Source organism: Castor canadensis, chromosome 11, assembly GCF_047511655.1.
Source record: "Castor canadensis chromosome 11, mCasCan1.hap1v2, whole genome shotgun sequence".
In the NCBI taxonomy this organism is placed as follows: Eukaryota; Metazoa; Chordata; class Mammalia; order Rodentia; family Castoridae; genus Castor; species Castor canadensis.
In genome coordinates, this window is record NC_133396.1 from 6,338,628 (window position 1) to 6,356,881 (window position 18,254).

The 18,254-nt window shown below is 42.7% G+C and overlaps 1 protein-coding gene and 1 long non-coding RNA gene across 4 annotated transcripts in view; one reads left to right on the plus strand and one right to left on the minus strand.

The window, feature by feature from the left end:
* Window positions 1–1,519: 1,519 nt before the first annotated feature.
* On the minus strand, window positions 1,520–14,262 carry LOC141414034 (uncharacterized). Its single transcript, XR_012439138.1, has 3 exons — window positions 14,157–14,262; window positions 7,436–7,504; window positions 1,520–1,638 (listed from the first exon to the last, which is right to left on the minus strand). It is a non-coding gene; the product is annotated as an uncharacterized lncRNA (long non-coding RNA).
* Window positions 14,263–14,379: 117 nt separating this feature from the next.
* The window catches only part of Grb2 (growth factor receptor bound protein 2), a 59,664-nt gene continuing 55,789 nt past the window's right edge, over window positions 14,380–18,254 (plus strand). For all 3 annotated transcript variants that reach the window (XM_020156418.2, XM_020156425.2, XM_074045159.1), the window contains exon 1: window positions 14,380–14,571. The gene's annotated coding sequence lies outside the window, so the exon portion shown is untranslated. The remainder of the gene's footprint in view (window positions 14,572–18,254) is intronic.

An 18,254-nucleotide genomic window follows, 5' to 3' on the forward strand; every position in this document is an offset into this window, starting at 1 on the left:
ACTGTGGACAGAGCCTGCAGATCTAGGACCTGGCTTGCTGCTGCTTCCCAGGGAAGCTCTTCAAAGGTAGCCCATATCTCCTGGCTACCTTTGATGGGGGGTTTTGGAGAAAGAAGTTATTGGACGTCAGGACTGGAGGAGGAAAGGACCCTCGCTTACTCAAACAAGGCAGTGCACGTGAAGATGCTTTTGAAATGCAAAGCATATAAAGTACATTCTTGGGAATCTTCTCCCTGACAGTGTGAAGAAGCTACATGAAGGAAGGCAGGTTTATTTAAGGATGATTACCAGATTTCTGCCTCAGTTGTCACCACAGAAAGTTGGCATAATTGATGACTGTTTACCCCTTTTCTAGCCTGATGTGAGAGCATATGATACGCTGTCAGCTGTTATTCCACCTGGCCTTCTGTGGCCTCATCTCAAATTGCAGATCCTTGGTTATTTTTCATTGCAATCCTGTCCTTTCTTCTCATGTCCATAGAAACTAGCAGTAATGCAGGGGCTTATTTTTTCATGGGGCCCCTAAGATTCCCAAGGCTTTGTTTTAACAGCTTTCCTCTTAAGCCAGAAATAGTGCTGGTGTGTCTCTTGGTGGTGTCTTCTAGCTCAATTCAAAATGGTCCTGTCAGACTAGAGATGTGGTTCAAGTGGTAGAGCGACTGCCTTGCAAGCTCAAAGCGGTAAGTTCAAACCCCAGTCCCACCAAACAAAACAAAACCATAACAAAACGGTCCTCTTGCTGCTTGAACGCTGCCTACGATGTGTTCCATGGAGAAGGTCCTCACTCGGATTTGGATATGGGGGATCAGAGGCATCATACTTTCTACAGAAATATTCTGCACCCCCAAGATGAAAAGCAAATGTACTCAGTTTTGCCATCAGGCAAGGAGTTGGCATTAACCATACTTCATCACTTTAGTGCCTTTTAGGGGGTTGGTTGATGAAGGAGTTTGTGAGAAAGTTCCTAATGTGTTTGGTGCAATTTAATACTTCAGTGGTCTCGTAGCTACTGAGGCAGTAGGGTTGTGAGGGTTACAAGCTAGTCAGATAGACTTAGGTTTCAGTTCCTGATCTGATTCTGGCTATGGGATTTCTCTCTAAGCCTCAGTAGCCTCATCTGAAGAACTCAGATAAAAAAAAAAAAACCCAGAACTTTCCTGTTGACTTATAAAATGAACTTATAAACAGAGGACATGGAGGACAGTGCTTACGACATAGTGGTCAGCAAAAGGTAGGTGTGGCTGTGATTAGTAGAGAATCTAAAAAAGAAAGGAAGGTAAGTCTGATTTGGAAGAAAAGTAGCTAAGGTAAATTCCACACAGAAATTTGCAAATTATTATTATTATTATTATTATTATTTTGCAGTACTGAAGATTAAACACAGGTGCTTGGTAGGCAAGCACCGTACCACTTGAGCTATGCCCCCACTCCCAGTATTTTACACGTTATATTAAAAATACATCATATTTATTTTGGAATAAGTAATACATGTACCTAAACAATTAAAAAGATACAAAGAGGTGAACAGTGAAAACATATGCTTCCCTCCTCCCCTCGTCTCCTTCCCCCTGGTCCTCCTCTGCCGGGGCCATGTATACTACGAGTTTCCTGAGTATTCTTCCAGAAATTCTTATTAACCTGAAAAACAATTTCAGAGGGGAATTAGTTTTGAAGAGTACTGTGTACTGTGACAGGGGTGTTGTCACAAATCCTGTGCTAAGCAGTAGAGAGAGAAGTTTAAAAATAAAGACAGCTGCTGGGGTAGTCTTGTTGGACCCCAAGTTTAGAGAGTATTTTGGCAGCATAATTAGCTCCATGTGGTCTGGACCCGATTGGACAAAATCTTTCTAGCTATAATAAGACACACGGGCTCAGAAAAGCAGTATGATTCAGAAGGAGGATTCACAGCTCCCAAGGCAGAGAACCCCTCTCAGGGAGTCATCGTGCTTCATCTTTCATGGAGGACGTCTGGGTGGGGCCCAGCCAAGCTTGGAGGTCTGAACTCTGGACTGTGCCTCATTCCCAGAATTCTCTCCAGTCGCCAAGCCCACATTGTCCACATTCCCCGTGGGTTTCGGTTCTCTTCCCTCCTCCTGGACAGAGATACTTGAGGTCACATAGCTTTGAGTTCAGCTGCTGGAGGGTCCAAAGGACGGGGCAGAGACGATGATTGGGGACTGAAAAAAAAAAGCAAGGGTCCCTTCCCGGATTCTTCCCTGGCTGCTGGAGTCCCATTTCTGCTCTGTGAAATGCACAGATCTTTATCTAGGACTGATTTGGCAAATTTAAAGCTGCTCAAATCTTAAGGAGCACCTGTTACTGGATAAACAGGGCTGTTTGTTTCAACACTGGTAATACGTCAACTGTATATAGAGAGAGCTAAGAGTTCACTCTCTTGCCTACCAAACAAACAGGTATTCAGTCATCCCAATTGAAAGAGATTCTGCAACATCTGTAACAGAATCCAGTATTCAACTCATGTTGAAAAAAAAATCCCAATTGGGTCTAACATGAATGTGCTAAGCTAGAATCTGTCTGGTTTCCAATAAACAAGGGTCATCTTCTATCACTGTTTGTACTTGCAGGTGCTCATTAAGTCCTTGTCCCTTTAACACCAAATGAAATCCATCCCAGTTCTTTCATCTTCCATTTATACCCAGTTTCTAAGTTCTCTGTGGTTCAGGCCTCTCCTTTCGTGGCCTCCAAACCAGGTGGGAGACTGGTGAACAACTTTCTCTGTGCAGAGTATCAGGAATGATCCTAACTTAGTATCATTTTTACTTGTTTGCTTGTTTTTCAGTCTGGAGATGAACCCAGGACTTCATGCATGCTAAACAAGTGCTCTACCACTGAGTGACCCCACCCGTAGCCCCTTATGGCATCTTTTACAGTATTTTTCACATCTCCTGCCTCCCCCATGCATTGAGAGCTGCCTGCCTGATTCATCTTCAATCTGTATATTTATAAGCACAGCTATATAAAGCAAAAATTTTTTCTCATCTGACATACTTAAATATCAGAGTAAGTGAGTAATGATGTCCCTTCTGGTCGCTAGGCAGTTCTGGTATTTATATTGAAGCTTATAGAGATGTAATTTTCCTAAAGATCAAATGCTCATATTAATTTGAGAGAGGATGGAGATTTGATTTCTTAAGCAGAGCCAACAATTTGAGAAGTGGTTGATTCCTAGCCCCAGAAAAGCTGCCAGAAACACTTTGGAGAAAATTGATTTGCAGCTCAGAGAAGAACAGAACGAGGCAGTATCTGTTAACTTCCAAGGGCTTTGTGACCAAGTGATGGCTCACAAAACACTTGGCTAGCCGAGAGAGAGAGAGAGAGAGAGAGAGAGAGAGAGAGAGAGAGAGAGAGAGAGATAAGGGATTAGAAAAACATAAAGCCTTATAATTGACTTGCAAGCACTCTTACCTTATTTTCAAATGAATCAAACCTTCAGAAAATGCATATTTCTCACAACACCCTGTCATCACTAAGGATGGGGGCTTTGAGGTGCAGTGGAGGTAGATGAGATGAACTTGTCTAGCAGGGGGCCCAAGAACACAGTTAGTGTTCACTGCCACCTAATTTACTCCCTATTTTTATTGCTGACAATAAGAGAGGTGAAAAGCAGGCATAATGGAGTTGACATTCCAGTTGCCAATTCAAACCTTTAGTTATATTGTTATATAAAACTCAGCTGTAAATGGTGTCTGTTACTACCAAAATTACTGGTTTTCATTATGCCAAGCTACCTTCACCTTCTGTGGTCAGACTGCTCAGGCAGGGGGTGGTCCCAGCTTGCTAGGTTCCCTGGCCTTCTTGGGAGGGTCCCTAGGTGGCTTTTCATCCTTACAATCAGTCTTGTTCCTCTAGGTCCTATCTGATAATTGTCTTGGTGTCATCATCCAGATGTTATGATGGTAATTACGATGATGCTAACATTTTTTAGGAGTTTATAGTGGGTCAGGATTGGACCCTGAGTGTAACACACTAAATGTATTATTTCATTTTGTTTCCTAAGAGAAAATGTTTAGATATCCAGGGTCCTTGCCACCTAGAAAGAACACTAGCTCAGTTCAGTGGCACACGTCGATAATCATAACACTTAGGAGGCTGAAGTAGGAGGATTGTGATTCCAGGCCACGCTGGATTACATAGTAATAATCAAATAATAATCAAATAATCAAATCAAATAATCAAATAGTAATCAAAAAAAAAAAGACTTTGTTACTGAATCATCTAACCCAGAAAAAGTTTGAGAAGTAGAGAATAAGTCCCCACCTTTCTGCCCTCGTGCCATAAAACCAAAAAAGGACAGTGTGGCAAGATTGGAAGCTCTGTCTCATTCACACAAGAAGGCAGAGAAAAGAATGCAGCTATGGAGCTCATTAAATAAATGGGAAAATATTAGTTCTGCCCTTTTGTAACCACAAAGAGTTGAAACTTGTGGTTAAGAAAGATTTCAGGGCAAGGAGGGTGAGAGAGGAGGGTGTTCATTCCTGTTTCTGTTTTGGTTCTAGAGAAGTAGGGTTTCCATTGCATGGGGTGCAACTGGATATTTCCTCCACACTCCATGGTTGGGACCTGGAAAACAATGTTTCCTGGCACTTGCAGAGTGGCGAGTCCTGGCAATGAGGTCAAATCCATTTTTGGAGCCAAACGGCAGCATTCCTTTATGGTTAGTTAGCTATACCACCTCTGAGGTAGCTCCTGTCTGTCTAGAGTGACATCTAATGGCAACCAAAGGGACTTGCCTGTTTTCCAACCACGTAAGAACCACCCTGGAAATGTTGGACTCTTTGTCCCAACAGAAGCCTCTTGATTCTTCCCCTCACTAATTACCCTGTGGTTAACGATGACAAGAAGTGTTGACAACATGAGTGACTTGAAGTTATTCCACATGCTAATTAAAACTGTGAAGTGTGCTTTCATGTCAAACACAAAACCACTGAATATGTTTGGATGTGCCTAACTCCAGGCCTTGGCAGAGAGGTCCTGAGTTCTGCATGAGTCACTTCTCTGCCAGGGGAAACTTGCTAGCTAAGCTATGGCTTGGTGGTGGGCTTTTTCCTCTCTAGAGTGTCCTAAAGACTTAACAGAAGAAATAATGAGTTTTGGGATGTAGCACAGCAGTGGAGCATGTGTCCATCCTCAACAAACACACACACGCACACACATGCACATGCACACGCACACACATGCACACACACATGCACACGCACACACATGCACGCACACACACACATGCACACACACACGCACACACACACGCACGCACACACACACAGACATGCACACACACATGCACACACACACGCACACACACGCACACACACATACACACGCACGCACACACGCATGCACACGCACACGCGCACACGCACACGCACACACACGCACATGCACACACGCACACACGCGCGCGCACACGCACACACACATATGCACACACACATATGCACACACACATATGCACACACACACGCACACATGCACACACATGCACACACACATATGCACGCACACACACACACACATGCACACACACAAAGAAAAATAGTAATAATCTATAAACTATTAACTGGTTTTTAAAAAATATCATTGGATGATTGAGAATATAGGGATGCTTAAAAAACAACAGCTAGCTGGGTGTGGTGGCTCACACCTGAAATCCTAGCTACTGGTGAGGCTGAAATCAGTAGGATCGAGGTTTGGATAAATAGTTTGTGAGACCCCCCCCCCATCTCCAAAATAACCAGAACCAAATGGACTAGAGGTTTCACTCAAGTGATAAGAGTGCCTGCCTAGCAAGCATGAAGCCCTGAGTTCAAACCCAACCACTACAAAAAACAAAAACAAGATATTACAACTAAAACACATAAAAGATGTAAAGATGTAGCTTGATAAGGATGTGTGTGTGTGTGTGTGTGTGTGTGTGTGTGTATGTGTACTGGGGTTTGAACCCAGGACTTGAAGCTTGCAAAGTCAGCACTCTATCACTTGAGCCACACTTCCAGTCCACTTTACTCTGGTTATTTTGGAGATGGGTGTCTCAAGGAGTATTTTCCTAGGCTGACCTTGAATGGCGATCCTCCCAATTAGCTAGGATTATAGGCGTGAGGCACCAGTGCCTAGCCTGATAAGGTTTTAATAACTATGGAATAGATCCATGTGGGATTGTTAAAACTAACAGAGGAGAAATGGCGGCATGAATGTTGAAAACATCATGAGTAAGAGCCATTTTGTAGCTTTTTAAATATGCATTCACTTGTTTCATTTATTTCCATGACAACTCTGATGAGGGATCTATTTCTATGCCCCTTTTTCCACAAACAAATGAGAAGATATGTCAAAGATTACTCAGTAACAGCAGAAAGGCTAACTCTGGATTAAATTCTATTCTCAGTTCACTTTGTCTCTTGGGTCAGCCCTCCAGTGCTCATCCTTTATCCCCATCACTCACCTCTTACTTCCAAGCCATTAGCAAGGGGCTGGAGGCATGGACTCAAGTGGTTGAGCACCTGCTTAGCAAGCAGAAGGCCCTGAGTTCAAACCCCAGTGCCACTAAAAAGAAAACTAGCAACATGTAAACAGATGTTCCTACCCTGTCCTCCATAGTAGTGATCTGATCTGTGTGTTCTTAATATCTTAAGCTCATCCATCCCTACAGCAATTTCATCCATCTCCAATTTACTTCATGGTTCAGGCTCACTTAGGTGGTTGAAACAGGATTCTGAAGTGGTTGTTAAATATTTGTTGACTAACTTGTTCATCTCTCCCCCTACAGGATTGTGAGTTCCAAGAAGACAGGCCCCCATCCTCTTTAATTCATTACTGCTTACTGCAGTGCCTGGCTCATAATGCATATTAATTACATATTTGTTGAATGACTGAGTGAAAGAAAATGTACTAATTCAGCAATTCTCCAATCTATTAAAATATAGATATCTAGGTCTCAACACCAGAGATTCTGAGGTAGAGCCAGATATCAATGGATTTTTGTTTTGTTTTGTTGAGACAGGGTCTCAATATATAGCCCAGGCTAACTTGGAACTCCTGGTCTTCCTGCTTAGCTTCCCAAATGTTGAGATTATAGGTGTGTACCACCATGCTTGGCTGCAATTGATCCTATATATAAGGGATTTTCCCTTATTTGGCCCTCCAAATCTGAGAGAACAAGCACTCTTTTCCCTGCTTTGTCACAAAACCTATAAAGAGTAGCCTGTTCTCACTGCTTGCACATGCTCACTTGTCTCTTTCTCCCAAACCTTCTTTGACCACAATTGTCAAGCAAGAGACTGTCCTTGTTGACATCATCAACAATCTCCATCTCCCACCCCAGAGGCTGATTCTCTAATATCCCATCCATAAAATAGGCATAAGTCATAATATCCACCACATATGGTTGCTGCGGACACTAAGTGAACATGTGTCATACCTTAGAGTCTTGTCGTCCCAGCACAGCAGAGCTGGTAGAATCATTTGAGTCCAGGAATTCAATACCAGCCTGGGCAATATAGTAAAGAAAGAAAAGAAAGAAAGAAAGAGAGAGAGAGAGAGAGAGAGAGAGAGAGAGAGAGAGAACGAGAAAGAAAGAAAGAAAACAAATGAGAAAGAAAGAAAGAGAAACTTGTTAGAGTTTTTCAGTGCTGGGGAGAAAACTTAGGGGTTCTTACATGTGAGGCAAGTGCTCTACCACTGGGCAACACTACCAGTTCTATTTTATTATTTTAAAAAATGAATAAGTTCTGAGGATCTAGTGTACAACCTGGATGGTAATGAATGTATTAATATGACTGTGATAATCATTGCAAAATGTATACATGTATCGAACCATCATAAGTTACACTTTGATATACATAAATCTCCATAATCTTGATTTTTCTTTTCCTTTTTTTTTTTGGCAGTACTGGGGTTTGACCTCAGGGCCTCGTGCTTGTGAGGCAAGCACTCTAACACTTGAGTCACTACACCAGCCCCTTCATTTGTCAATAACATTTTTTTCTGGTGTCAAATCCAGGATCTTATACATGTTATGCAAGTACTCTACCACTTCGCTACACTGCCAGACCCCATTAAAATACTTTTAAATTAAAAAATGTAATCTAATAAAAGCATCTTTGGGTTTAACACTTAACACTGTGTGCAGTGTTAGGTTGCTAATGCTTCTCTCTTGTTCCCTAAGAACAGGGAAATTTCCATCCTTGTGATACATCACTTGCATATTAGCTCACAGCAAAAATGGAATTGAGTCCATCTCCTTAATGAACAGAATGTGTCCCAGGAAAGAGAGATAGGAAGCTGAAACAAAAGGAATGGCAAAGGGCCAACCTCTTCTGAACTTGGCCCCTTGAGACAGCTGTCAGAACTGAAGTCCATTTGCTTATCTGGGGTTTTATTTTTCTATTTATTTATACTTAGGCACTGAGAAGCACCACCCACCCAGACTCAGACCACACCAAGGCACTTAACCGGCATTTCCCAGCTGCGGGTAGCATGAGGTCCCAGGGGAGAGCAATTGAGGACCAAGCCCCCCAATTCTCTTCCATCCTGGCAGTTAACATTCTGGTTCCAGTAAGGTAGGACACACCGGGATGATCCTGGAATCCCCAAAAATCATTTATTCAGTAATCACTGCCAAAGATTACTCCAAAGATGACTAGCCTGACAATTACTGCTGCTTTAAAATTTCATATTTCTGTGTCCAACTCCCAGTGAGTTGAAGATCTTTAGAATTTGCTTTTTAAACAGATTCCAGGTGACTCTCTTGTATTTTAAAATTTGAGATCTGCTGTATTTGAGAAGAAATGTATCTCTCATAAATAGATACAAAATCTTTTTAAAAAATCTATCACTGTGTACAGGTTTGAAACTAAAAATTATTCAACTAATTTTAATACTGAAATTCAATATCATGTGCATTGTCCCTAATTTCAAATCTTGCAAATAGTATTTATGTTCAATACGATTTACTTGAATAGATGAGCAAGAAAAATAAATGATAATTCTCAGAATGGTGAACGATAAAAAAGTAATAAATGTTCAACCCCCAGTACCATAAAAATTTAAAGTAATAGTGCCGGGTGCCGGTTGCTCATGCCTGTAATTCTAGCTACTCAGGAGATAGAGATCAGGAGGATCATGGTTCGAAGCCAACCTGAGCAAATAGTTCAAGAGACCCTATCTCAAAAATTCCTCCACAAAAAATAGGGCTGGTGGAGTGGCTCAAGGTGAAGACTCTGAGTTCAAGCCCCAGTACTGAAATAAATAAATTAATAAAATTTAAAAATTAAAAACAATAAACAATAACAATGATAAAACAGATTTTTGGAAAGGACAAATAGAAAGAAGAAAGGATCCCAACACCACCAAGAAAAAGAAAAGGATACAGAATAAAGGGGTGGAAAGAGGTAGATAAGCAAGGAATTATAAACGGGGTGTGGTGGTACATGCTTCTAATCCCAGCACTCAGGAGGCTGAGGCAGGTGGAGTTTGAGGCTACATAGGGACTCTCTCTCAAACAATCAAAAAACAAAAACAAAACAAATAAAAAGAGAAATAAATTATATAATTATAACTGGTAAATTTACTGTAGCTGTCATTGTATAAGAAAAATAGACACTGATCAGAGCCGGGTGCCAGTGGCTCACGCTTGTAATCCTAGCTACTCAGGAGGCAGAGATCAGGAGGATTGGTGTTCCAATCCAGCCAGGGCAAATAGTTCATGAGACCTTATCTTGAAAATATCCAACACATACCAAAAAAGCAGGGGCTGGTGGAGTGGCTCAAGCAGTAGAGAACCTGCCTAGTGAGGTCCTGAGTTCAAAACTCCATACTGTCAAACAAAGAAAAATAAACACTGATAAGTATTTCTGGAAAATATAGGAAACTTTGGCATGGTCTTTTCTCTGTATGTCCATTCCTGACATACCTCTGTGTCCCTAGGAAGGATGTGTAGGAATGGGGTCAGGAAGTTGAGGAGGGGGAGTCACAGCATTTGGTGTCTCTTTGGCCAGCCCCATATCACAGGCTACCCTCAAGGCATGAGAGAAGTGTGCAGTCTTGGCTCACAACTTAAGCAAAGCAAGTTCTAGATGAGCTTCTGAGAAAGATCAACCGGGCAAGTGGGAGTAGAATTTCAAATGACCATGGTTATTTTCTAACTGGTTCTTTCCTACTAAAGAGGAGCCAAGAAATGTGTGTATCTTGGAGGATGATTCTGACATGATATTGGGCCACCTGATAAGGAGGGAGCAGAGTTAACTGTCAGGCTGGGGATGTGTGGATCTCCAACGTTCATTAAATTCCAGGGCAATGTCCAGTTCTTACCTGCAGATGGCAGCACCACAACTCACAGAAAACAAAATTAGAAACCCTTTCTGGCGACTAAAAATAGCGGCAAACCCCAAGGGGAAAAAGAAACTTTTTGGTGATTAATTTGCATTCTGAAGTGACTAATGTGGTCAGTTTGTAACTAACAAGTTTTGCTACAGTTACAACAGGTTTTCATACCAGGATGTGACCTCTATTTACTCACCCACAATTGCACCATTTCAACACTGTTACTTTTTGTTACTTTTGAATTATTGTTACTTTTAAATGTTCCAAGTCTGGTCTGTAGGCATATATTTTTACAGGGACACACTTAGAATCTTTCTCTATGAAGGCTGCATTTGCAAAGGAAGTACATGAGTCTTTTTGTCTTTTCTCTTAGGCATCTACTCTTTTCTGATATATCACCCACTTCCTTAGCTTTAAATATCGCCATTGCACAGAAAAGGAACCACATTTTTTCTCAGGTCAGCCTGAGATAAAATTATTTATTCATCCATTCACTTATTCACTTCATGCATTGTGCTGAGTACTGAGAAAACAAATGTGTCTGTTCTGGAACTTGAAGACTATTGTGGGGTCAATGAGATAAGAGTTATAATGGGAATTTTGTCCCCTAACACTGACTTGGGGAACCTAAACATATAGGAGAAAGTCAACTGAGTAGAGGAAATTGCACGTACACAGATACGGACATTCAAAAGATCATGCAGCTTCCGGAAACCACAAGTGGTTTACTATTGGTGGAGTTCGTGTTCAGTAAAAAGTAAGCGGGTAGGGCTGGCAGGCGAGGGCTTTTCTTGAAGGGCTTTGCAACAGACTTGAGACATTATCTTGTAGATGATAAATATCTTAGTTCCAATTGATTTTCCACTCTGCAGCCATAGTGATAAAGTATTTTGAAGATGAAATCAGACTGTGGCCCAACCTTGCTTCATTTCAGTATCCCATAAAATTGACTCCCATGAGCCTCTCCAACTGCCTAACTCACATGCCACATGCTTTGTCCTAGAACACTCTTCTCAGGCTACAAGGGCCCCAGCCTAAACCTCATGTCCTCTGTCTTCCTTGATCCTGGAAGAGGTCAATTTCACTGCTGTGTGCTCCCAAAGCAACCAGTACAGACCCTATCATATTCTAAAAGTTATGTCTTCTGCTTTGGATGGCAAACTCTGGGAAGAGCTGTCCTGCATGCTGCAGGGAGGGAATGAATGAACAATGAATGAACACAATGAGCTTTTCAACAGCATACTGGACACTTCTACCTCCCAGAGTATTGAGTTGTATTCCCCCAAACAGGGTCATGGTCATGTCCTCACCTTCCCCTTCCCCCTTCTCCATACCTCCCACCTCTACTCAGCTGCTACTTCTCTTTCTTCGCCTCCATGTGCCCTTTTTTTGCAGCAAAATGCCCAATGTAGAATATACTGACAAATATCTGGTTGGCAACAGAAGAGCTAGGGCTTAAGTACCAATGGGAGACATGGTACTTCTTTTCTTTTGTTTTCTTTCTTACTTTTTTTTTTTTTTTTTTTTTGAGACAGAGTCTCTCTCTACCTACCACAGGTTGGCCTCAAATTCACTAAGTAGTCCTGACTGGCCTCAAACTCTAGATCCTTCTGCTTCAACCTCCCAAATGCTGGAATTATAGGCATGCACCAGTAATTCCACACCCAACTAAATGAACACATGATGTCATTTTGGATTTTTTCCTGGTGCTGGGGATAGAATCCAGGGCATCACACATGCTAGGCAAGCACTTTACCACTGAACCACATCCCAAGTCTTCCCCCCACCCCTTTTGTTTTAAATAAATCCTTAAAAACAACTTGGGTCCTACAAAGACCCAAGGTCTACATGGTAGAGTTGCTCCACCTGTGGACCTGCAATGACCTTATATCCTCCACGCCTCCAGTAATTGATATATGTAACCTGAGTGTCAGTGACTGTACACAATCACAATAAGTCCCTTTTCTAGGAACTTCCCCAGCTAGATCTAGCCAGGACATGATCTAGCCAGGACAAAGATTTCTTAGCCAGGACATGTTCTAGCCAGGACAAAGATTTCTTGAAAGTTGAAGGTCCAAAGAATTAAGTATTATATTTAATTCCCAAACTACTTCTCTTGCATGACAAACTTCTGTGTTCTCCATGATACCCAGGCCTACTCAAAGCTAACAACTACAACTGTCCCTTGCCTCCTCTCCCACCTCTCCAGCTAAGTCCTTCCCTTTCTTTTTTCTTTTTCTTTTTTTCCTGTCCACCATTCTACAACAAAGTGTCATAGAAAAAATGGGGCTTTTAGAAAAAGATAGGCCTGGATTCAAATCTTGGGTCTATTATATTTTGGTTTCCTTATTAACCTCTCTAAGTCTCATATTTTGAGCCTGTAAAACAGGGGATATTAGCTGTGGGGACTCTATGACTTTAGTGTGGCTCAAGGGGTAAGCAGAGGATCCTCTTGTCATTGTCACCTTGTGTGAGACATCTTCTGCTCAATAACCTTCCAGGTTGCACATCAGTTAACAATGAAACCTGAGTTGTGCACTCTGGCCTCCATTCTCATTACTCCCCCAAATCCTGAGCTCTGCCCAATCTGAAATACTGACAGATTCCATCTCTCTTCTCCCTGTTTTCACATGGCAGCTCAAACCACATCCTTCCTGATTACTTCAGCACCAAGTAATGTCTCCCCTCCTCTATGGCCCACCGGTCCTATATGTAATTCAGTGCCAATCAGGGCCAACTTCTTTTCTTTCAGACTAGGCAACTCTAGATTACAAACTGCCAGAAGTAGAGGCCTTGTCTGGTTCATCTTTTACCCTGGAGGGCACCTCAAATGCAGTTGATGTCCAGTGAACACTTGGTGACAGAACAATTCGTTTTCCTTATTTCAGCAGGCTTATTTTCTCTATAGTATCAGATGTGTGGTTATCCTCATCTCAACACTATTTTTCTTGGCTTCCAGAGAGCATATTAACATTAAATGTGTTCTGTTCTCTCCTTTTATTGGAAAGAGCTTTTGGAACTGAAAAATAAGAATAAGTTACTTCTCCAAGTCTCATCTTCTGCCACTCCCCCGTTCTCAGAGGTTTCACACAGGAACTGAACTACTTAGCATTGCACAGAACACGACTTTCTAACGCCTCCGTGCCTCTGTGCTAACATGCCATTCCTTCTGCCTGATATGCCCTTAATCGGACTGCTCTGCTATGGAACTCCTACTTATCCTCCAAGACTCAGCTCCACATTACCTTCTCTGTGAAGGCTTTTCTGCATTGGGCAGAGGAGTGACCCCTCAGCCTTTTTCTTTTCTTTTCTTTTGGCTTCCTCAGCATTCCCCAAGTAGTTATATCAGTACTAGAACATTACTATTATTATTGTTGTTATTATTATTATTACTTTTCTATTACTTCTCCAGACAGTGAATTGCTTGAGGGCCTGGACATCTTTCTTTCTCTCTTTGGTTGTACTGGGGTTTGAACTCAGGGCCTCACACTTGCTACGCAGGTGCTTGAGCCACTTCGCCAGCCCGTGGGCCTAGATTTCTATTCGTCGTTTTATCTTCTATACCTACCACAATGCTTATATATTTTTGGCATATGTCAGTCAAAGACCGAAGGAAAGAATCCACTAATCCACTCAATACTGCAATTTGTGGGAACTAGTCTCACAAACAGTTCAAGATCAGGTCCGGTATTTGGAGTGTGTTGTTTTAAAGGAAATCTCTACTCTTTCCTTTCTATGGCTTGGGTTTAGTAGAAAGGGAAAGGAAAAGCGATTAGCGTTGGAACGTGTTACTCCTTCGGGGTAGAGGTGCAATTTACCTGCCCTAGCACGGAGAGGGTTACTGCGACTCGAGGGCTGGGGGTGCTGGGGTCACCTGCCGCGAGATGGCCTTGCGCATGCGCCCTGACAACCAGTTGCTCTACCTGCCGGGGCGGGGCTGAGGAGGGGCGCTTGCGCTCTAGGCCTTTTCCGCCCGGGGAAGTCTCGCAGGGGCGGGGCGGGGCGGGGCGCGGTGGGGCGGGGCCTCGTGGGGGAAGTTCTCGCGGGACCCGGACGAGGAGCGGAAGCGAGGAGGCAGTGCTGCTTCGGCGACCGGGCGGCGGCAGCGGCAGTGACTGGGGCTGAGGCGCCCACAGGGGCAGTAGCTACACTTGGGGAGCTGCCGTGGGGTCGGTGGCCGCTCGCAGCGCGGCGGAGGGGCGGGTCCGACGAGGAGCGGACAGCTGCGCCACGGTGAGTGCGGGCGGCGGCGCTCGGGCTGCTCGCTTTGCTTCTTCCTCCCGGCTCGGCAGTGGGGAGAACGGGCCTAGCCTGCCCAGAGCTGCCGGGGTGGCCCGGGGTTCAGGGATCATGCTGATGAGGCTCCGGATCAGGAATGGCGAGGTCACTGGACTTCGACTCCACGTTTCCCCTTTTGGGGCGCTTCCTTCCTGGGGACGATTTTCCTCTGGCTCTGTGCTCCGATCAGACTCCCTTGATGAGGACCTTTGGCCCAGTGGTCAGGGTTTGCGCAGAAGGGGCCCCGGAGCATCCGACAGGCTCAGAGCACTAATTCTGTGAGTCAGGCTGACTTAGCCCGGGAGGCGGGGGATTCGGTGCAGGCTGCAAACGTGATTGATGCTCCTTCGACCTGCACGGCAACCACGTCACCATTTCTTGGCGTCTGTGGGCCGAATTTTGTGCGGGAATCCACCGGGAGTCAGAACGCTTGCTACTGGAGTCCGTAGAGAACCCCTTAGGCTGGTGTTTTTCTTTTTATACTACTTGAAAAATATTTGTCGAGAGAAACAAGCAGTAGCAGCAGGTTGGAGTACTGACTGGTAATGCTTCTTTGCAACGCTCTTCTTAACACGTACGTGACTGTAAGCCTGTAAGCCGGGGGAAGTTACCGGATTGTTTAGAAAGTGGTTCTGGGTTTGCTTCGAATGCTGTAAAAGTGCGGTTTGCAGAGGAGCTGAAGGGCACTCTTAAATCCATCTTTTGTTACTTTTGACGCGCAGGAAAGAATCAAAAAGACGCGAGAGAAACTCTCCATTTAGGCTTTCTTACCCCCTTTCACTTTGTACTTCTGTTATTCCTTCCCTTTCTGTCTCCTGTCCATTCCACTAGAGATACGAAATGCTTGCTTTTGTAACGCTAATCATTTGCCCTTTCCCCCCTCTGCTTTTTTTTTTTCCCCCCTAATCTACTTCCCCTTCTTGCTGTCCCCTCGTTCCCTCTCAGGCATAATTTTCGAAATTTCTGCCTTTTTGGCGTTGCTGACTTTCTTCCTCATTTCAAGATTCTGTTTTCTTTCTCGGGAAGATACACTCTTCCCTGTTTTCATTCGTTTACTTTTAAGCTTCCACTGTGTTCCCTCAGCCAGCCAGAAGGCTTGGTAGGGAGCCATGTGAACATTAAGTTCTCTCCCTGGGAGCTGGGAGGCTCAAACGATTGAATTCATCCATAAGTAGTCAATACTGCTACGAGGTTGCAAGTGTATCTTGCTGATGTTATTTGTCTTTTAGTTTTTTCTTTAAGATCACGTTTGTTTGTTTGTTTGGTGCTTATATGACTTCATTCTGTCTTTTAGTATATGTGGTTAATGTTGAAAATTGAAAAATTAACTATAGACCTATACGTGTTAAAATAGTCTGAAAAATTTAAGGCACTAGAACTTATTTTGATCATTGATGAATTAGTTAAAGTCTGCCCGTTGTAACTACTAATTTATTCCTTATCAGGCAATTTCTTTGTTTTTGTTTTCTGTTTGTGTTTATTAGTGATCTTTTTCTACATGTGTTATAATAGCATTCTTCTTTGGGTGCTGGGGATTAAACCTAGGGCTTTGTGCATGCTGGTTTTGAGCACTAACAATAAGCTACATCCCCAGTCCCTGTTCTTCTTTTTTTTTTTTTTTTTAAAAGACGGGCATCATGCTAAGTAACCCAGGCTGGCTCTGAACTCTCCTCCTGCCTCAGCCTCTCAGGAGTGCTGAGATTACAAATGTGTGCCAACACACCTGGCTTAGAGGGATCTTTTTAAAATTAGATTCTGGCAGAACTGCAGCAGGCATGCCACAGTGATTCATTCTCTGAATAAAGTGATTTTGAAGCAGAAGGTTCAGGGACCAAAAAAACTATTATATATAGTATGCATTCAAACTTTTAAAACTGGTGTGGGCTTTAAATTACTCCATTTAAAATGATGCTTTCTGCATATTTAAACTTAAGGCATGATTGATTCTTATATGTAACTTTTGGAGCAGGGTTTGAATTGTGATGTGGAGTGATTTAACTTTTAAGTTTATGCTGTTTTTTGGGAGGAGGAGTGCTGCTGCCTTTTACATTACAATTAAGTGCTTTACCACTGTACTACATCCCCAGCCCCAGTTTATACTTAATAGGGCTGTCCATTTGCCTACCAGAGAGTTCTTTGGAGTCCATGTATGTAGATGTAAGTTCTAGATTTACTCCCACAACATATAGACTGATATTTGAAAAGGGATTGGTGATGTTAGTTAATATCTCTTTCTGCCAGAGACTCTGCCAAGCCATTTTTAGACTCTATCACCAAAATAACTGTATAAGGTAGATGCTGGTATTATTCCTATTTTCCAGTTGAGGGATACTAAGGATTAAAGAAGAGACGTTATTTCTCCAGCTGGGCTCAGTGACTCATGAATGTGATTACAGTTACTTGGGAGGCAGAGATCTGGAGGATCAAGGTTTGAGGTCGCTCAGACAAAAAGCTCCTATCTCAACCAATAAGCTGGATGTGGTGGCCTGGGCCTGTCATCCCAGCTACATGGGAGGGAAGTATAAGAGGACCTTGGTCCAAGCCTAGGGTGTAGGGGATCAAGACCCTATTTGACAAATTACTAAAGCAAAACAGGTGGCTGGTGTGTCTTGAGAGGTAGAGCACCTGCCTAGTAAGTGTGAGGCCCTGAGTTCAAATCCCTTATCTCACACACACACACACACACACACACACACACACATACATATACACAACCCACATTACTTCTCTAGTGCCATTCACTTAGTTTGTGAGTGGTAAAACTACAGTTGAATCCAGGTCTAATTCCAGAGCATCAGTAGGCTTTTGGTTCTTTTATAGTTCTTTCTAACCACAAAAGTAATAAATGCTTACTGTAAAAAACAGGACCTAATTTAGGTGTATTGCACAGAAAGTAAAAGTATTCTGTGGTCTCACTCCTAGAGATAACAATTATTAGCTTTCTGAATTGTTTTTGCATATGATATTTTGCTTTACAGAAATAGGACTAACCATAATTTTTCTGTGTGTTTTTTAAAAAAACTTGATAATGTCTTACTACTTAGATAGAAAGAGATATCCCTAGATTAACTCATGGATATTGGTCATGTGTATATATTTTGATATTTTGTACGTTGTCTTTTGTGAGATAAACCTGGGAAGAGGAGTTGTTTAATCAAGGTTTTGTTTTGTTTTGTTTTTTTGTGGTACTAGGGTTTGAACTCAGGGCTTCACACTTGAAAAGCAGGCACTGTACTGCTTGAGCCACACCTCCAGTCTATTTTGCTTTTTTTTTTTTCTTTCAGTACCAGGGATCAAACCAGGGTCTTGTACATGTTAGGCAAACATTTCACCACTGAGCCCTGTCCTGGTTATTTTGGAATGGGTCTCACGGAACTCTTTTGCCTGGGTTGGCCTTGAACTGAAATCCTCCCGATCTCAGCCTCCCAAGTACCTAGGATTGCTGAGCCACAAGCAAGGGTATATATTTTTAAATTGTCAATAGATATTACCAAATTACTCTTCAAAAATACTGAGTTAATTAATTCCCAGCTAGACTGTGGACTCTGTGACCATATATCAACCCGCACTTCTGGCAGATGGTAACTGCTCACAATTGAATGAGTGAATATCCAGTAGTTAAAGAGTCTTTATCCAAA